The sequence below is a fragment of the Sitophilus oryzae genome, unplaced genomic scaffold (assembly GCF_002938485.1).
Source record: "Sitophilus oryzae breed Bouriz unplaced genomic scaffold, Soryzae_2.0 scaffold_1389_pilon_pilon, whole genome shotgun sequence".
Taxonomy (NCBI): Eukaryota; Metazoa; Arthropoda; class Insecta; order Coleoptera; family Curculionidae; genus Sitophilus; species Sitophilus oryzae.
The window spans coordinates 1931640-1937639 of NW_022146047.1; positions in this window are offsets into that span (position 1 = coordinate 1931640).

Here is a 6000-nt window from a genome sequence, read left to right on the forward strand (position 1 = left end):
GCGGTATATCCATATTTCGAAAGCTTTCAGTCTGTTTATGGCACTCGCTTTTAGTATCCAGCTTTCTACGCCGTAGAGGAGTACCGACAAGACGTAGCATTCCACAAATCTCAATCGAAGCTCAAGGTGAAGACTTTTTTAAATTCCAGGAATGCGCCCCGGGCTTGCTCGATTCTGCACTTAATGTCCCTGTCAGATAACTAGTCATCGTGAAGCCAAGCTCCCAGGTACTTGAATTTTCCTTCGTATGTTAAGTTGGCGTCTCTAAACTCATCCACCTCTCGTGACAACCATGAATTTTCTTTTCTTTGTGTTAATGGCAAGTCCCATTTTTTGACTACATTCTCCTGCCATACTAACCAACTGTTGTAAATCATCCATGTTATCCGCAACCAGAACTGTGTCATCGGCATATCGTATGTCATTTATCCAGACTCCATTGACTCTAATTCCAATCTGCTTGTCCTCTAGCGACCCCCGAAAGATGGCCTCTGAGTATATATTGAACAAACGAGCGGCAATGGTATACACCCCTGCCTTAATCCTCTGCGAATACAAATTTGGTTGGTACCAGTATAGGTTTTCCATACATTGGATGTCTTTCTGGTCTAAATCTAATCTCCTGAGAAGCTGCATAAGTAAGTTTATGATGTTGAGTCCTATTGAAAGCTTTTTCATAATCTATAAAACATATATTTCTTCTATTCTTCATAGATTACCTTCTATTCAGTATAACAACGTCCAATATTGGGCTTCCATTGACCACATACATATACCATATTTGAATGGTTTAGTAACATGAACTTGAACAACAAAAAATAAATGACACTTAATTTTTTAACAGAACTTTAAATATGAATTCGAAAAATAAAAGGAAAATACAAATTTCTGGCTTTACAACTTAAAACTTGTTAGTGCGAAGACATACGCACACTCAATTGACTAGTCTAGAATTGAGTTCTATGGAATCAAGTACCTTTAGCGGTGCTTGGCTATCTATGAAGATGGCAACTGAGCGGTGGGTTCAATCCTACCATACTAGTAATAAACCATTTAAAGTCTAAATTTTTTTGAGAAAGTAAAAATTATTTTGATAAGACAAGTATTTAGCTCACACCAATAGTAAAAACTATATCATTATAATCATATATCGTCTGATCAAAACACAAAGCCGTCAAGTTGCCCAAGAAATGACAATCGATGATGTTCACGAAATATTTTTGCATATAAAATGAAAATGTCACCAATCTTCAATCTCAAGCCCGCTCTAAACTTTCTTCTTTAAAAATTTGATGCCTATCGGTAGTTTAAGATAGGTATTTCTATCCTATGTAATGAAAGTTAAAAATATCAGATATTTGACTAATTTCCTGGCTCGATTAGAACCTTATATAAAATGATTTTTATTGAATTTAATCAATTTTCCCAAGCAATTGGTAATATACCTACAGTTTTCTAAGGGCATTTTATGATGACGTGCAGTAAATTATAAAATTTATGTTACATCGTATTTCTTTTTGTACTATGCTCATATTTAAATAGCGTTCCAATTATATTCTCTTTAGAGAAAACAAAGCAAATAAAAAATGAAACAAAAACAAATCGAGGCTCCCAGTACTTTTATTCTTAGTCCTTCGTGCATGTAACTGGGAACTTTAATCGGATCATAAAGTATCTTTTATTATTGGATTCCCTGAAATCATTTTAGTACTCATAAATGATTTTTAATGGTTCTGTGGAACTTAAAACCAATTTGCTAATGCCGAAGAAGATATTAAGAGAAGATGGATTAAGTATGTGAAGAAATGGTCGTCAGTTTTGTATTTGTTGCTAATTAAGATACCGAGAGTATGTAATTTTAAATTGTAACAATGATGGCTAAAGGATATAATTGCAGGCGGTCTCATATAGGTATTAGCGAGAGTTCTAGGAAAAATAATTAGAGGATAACTTATAACAATGTATTTTCCATATTTTTATGGGTATTAAGAGATGCGTGTATAGAGATGAGCAGCCGTAGTTAATACTTCAACGATGTTGCAGATTTAACTGTATACATATACAAAGTGTTTTACTCAACTGGTTTCTTAAAATGGATTTATGATCTAATCTAAATAGATAAAACACAAAGTCGGGTTAGTTACACCATTTATAATGAAGAGGAATTTATTTTTATTTTTAAGGGATTTAGAAGTAAAGAGCATCTTCTCTGAAATTCAACACAGGATTAGCAGCGCCTCAAGAGCATTCTGGAAATTAAAAGACAGGGTTTCCTACAATCATGACTTGAGCACAAAAACAAAACTTACAGTGTACCAAGCAATAATAATCCCCACCATGTTATATGGAAGGTCCTTGGTGCCGTACCGCCGACAGATGAACGCATTAAACAAGTTGCAACAGAAACACCTTAGACAACTTTTAAGAACCAAATGGTTCCATCATGTCTCAAACGTATCGGTCCTTGAAAAAGTTAACTGCGAGGTATTGAAGTCATGATTACAAAATCCTGCTTAAGATGGGCTGGTCACCTATGCAGAATGCAAGGAAACCGCATACCAAAATCTCTGCTTTACGGTGAATGTAGAGGATAAGAGGAGGCCGGGTGGACAACTCAAAAGATACAAGGATATTTTCCACGAAATCTTAAAGGGGATTAACATGCAGAATGACTGGGAAGAAGCAGCTCATAATACTCGTAGAACGCAATGGAGAAGAATTGTCAACTCAGTTACAAGCGACAACCAAAAAGTAAAGAGGCAACAAAGTAATGAGATTTTTGAAGGACCGGCGAAGGGCAACGGCCCAGCTACGTCGAAACACCGGTTCCCATTAGAACACCGAAGTTAAGCGACGTAAGGCGATGCTAGTTGATGGACGGGTGACCGGTTCGAAACTTTGCATCGTGCTGTTGTCCAAGGGAAAAGTGTAAAATCTATTGATACACACTGCTCATTCACGCCGGTTCGAGGCCGGATGAGATCGGATATCTCGTGAGTAAGAGTTAATTTAGACACTTCCTAAGTCGGTAGGCCATTGACCATGATATGGCCGAGGACCGCGGTTCGGATTCCGCGTAAACAAAGTAGGTCCCGTCCAGTTTAGCCATTGCAGCAGAAAGGAGACGTTAACTTGAACCTCACACAAGGACCGGCGAGCGGAAGAGAGATAACATCACGTATCGGGCTTTTCAGTCACAGAAAAGCTCATATCAAATACTCGTTAACGAGTAATGAGTAATGGCAGTATGTATGTATGTAAGTAAAAAGCTTCTGGACCTGCAGAACTAACTGTTAAAATATCCGAAAAATTCACCGTAAAAATATACAAAAAATACATTTTTAACAAATTGAGTTTGCCACTCGGTCATTTTTCGCAATTGACAGCTTACAGGCATCCTTAAAGGGGGAAACAAAATTCTCTGTTAGCCAGAAAATTATGGGCGTGCTATAAATATTTTAAATAACATTTTAAAAAATTAAAAAGAAAACAATATAAAATTAACAAGATCACGCAGCTATTTTATTGATAATGACTGCGCTGTCCTCCAAGCTTGGTCTACTACCGTTATAATCGATCTTTCTCTTAAAAAATAGATGATGCGTCCCGTCAATCAAAAATCGACAATTTTTTTTTGCAAGTCAACAAGTTTTAGGCAATTTTTTGCGGCAAGTAGTAGGAGCATGTTTCGCGGTGGCATACTCGTCAAGTCCACGTGGACTCTCTGCCGCGTGTATATAGGTAGTGATCTATAAACTATTTTGCTGTTTATTTAAATGTGTTTTGTAGTAAACTGATCATACTCCAATATTGTGTCTGCATTCTTGAAATTCCTTTCATGGACACAGACCCAGTAGATGTACTTTACGTCACACAGGCTTTTATCTTATTTATAATAACTAATACTCACTGCAAATCAGTGAGATACTGAACATTATAGAATAGAAATTCAACGGAAAATAGTTAAAAATAATAAAATCGAATCTAGAAAGATATTGAAATATATAGAAAATACTAGGAATGAAAATATGTAACAACTGTCAAATCGACTGGCCTCAATCATGCCAGATCATTCGATCAATCGATCATCCGTACCACAAGATTCACAAAAAACTCCCATTTCATTTAGATGTGGAAAAAAAATAGTTAGACGGTGGAAAAAAGTTAGATTTAGATCAGAATGTTTTAACCCTTTTTAAGGCAGTACTAATTATTTTCTAGATTGACCAAACTGACTTCAAAAATATACTCGTATAAACATAAAATAAAATAAAAAATAAAAAAGTTAATAAGTAAGGGAGTGGGGGAGGATGGTCGATTTTTCAACCAGAGACTGTTAAAGCAAATAGATAATAGGTTAGGTTCTAATCTAATGTATATGTCGTAGTCTCATAGTGTATTCCGTCTTTTCACGAAGAGCCTAGTCACTTAATGAAAAAAACTAACCTAATAACATAATTAGCCTGCTAACCTAACCGACGCTTCATGAAGTGACTACGATCTTCACGAAAAGACGGAATACACTATCTGACTACGATATATACCTATAATGTATAAACTGTATGTATCATCCAATGTAACAAAAAAAAGTAAGTTCATTTTGATTATCTTTGTTAGCTATCTACTCAAAAATATTCCCATATCAAGTAAGTCAAATTTTGTTTTTCGAAAAACTCGCATCCTATAAGAAATGATCGAAAATATACAGGATATGTTAACGATTTTAGAAAATATCATCCGAACCGTAAATTTGGTGTACTAAATAAAAAGAAATAAACGTCACAGATACATTTGTCTCTATATTTTTAAATCTTTGTCACACGAAATTTGCATAGAAAATGCTTAGATGACAATTATTACCTATATGATACATAGCGAACTCAGTGTCACCCATAGAGTGTGTCACCAATGCTCACTGGTCCAATATTCAACCGCTTACGTTAACTTTTCGCGTCAGTTCGGCCAATATACAAGATATGGTTGATGGATTGTAGTTGATACGTATAGAAATGGCCATGGCGCGCATAGAAATAAAATTTTAATAAGTACAAATTTATGTCAAAAATGTCATTTGCAGAGCGAAAGATACAATGATTTTCAAAATATTTGCAAATTAAAATTTTCCTATTAACCAAGTTATTTCCCTATTAAATTATAACTAGCTATTATGACTTGTGCTAAAAAAATGAACATAGTATGAAGTATAATCTGGGTTCCAAAATTTCACTGTTTTCCGTTTTTGCGCTTTTGGTGGCTCTTTGAACGTACAAAAATACGCAAATCTAAGATTGCATCATCAGTAGATTATTAAAACATGTTTAAGTAAAACATTATTTAGACCAATGCAAGTTTTAACCATCTGTTAATGTTAACTTGGTTAGCAATACCTGCATCCTGGCTTTAAAATAAAGTGTTTTGGGGTATTGCGATAAATTTGTTTCGTTTTTTTATGTTATATGATGATTTTTTAAAACAAGTTTTCAAATCTACATTATATTAAAAATAACACTTGGTTTCTATTTATCTATACTCTAGATTTCTACACTTATAAGTTTGTATGTGCCTATTTTTGTCTCGTCATTGGATCAATATTTGTAGATGTCTTTATTTATGTAGCTTAATTTGTCTCTATATCTATACATCTCTCTTATTACTTCGTAATTTCTATCCAACTGTCTTTTTTTTTGCTCTCTTGTACTTACGGCGAACAAGTAATATTGCAACATGGTATCAACAGTTTATCCGCACGGATTGATTTTCATGTTAAATCTGGTTCCGTACACAGTGCACCGTATATAATTGACTTAATCTGACAGAAACCTAATTATTATTAATCTGCCGTCATCCACTTACGACGAGAGCTATCACCAAGGTCGCGAAAACGTTAAAAATAGATAAATTTTCTTCTAAACACGCGTCCGGCTATAAATAGGATTTATACATGCAGACGATTTTTTCTTCTCCCGTCTTTTCAATATCTCGTATGAATATCGTAACGAC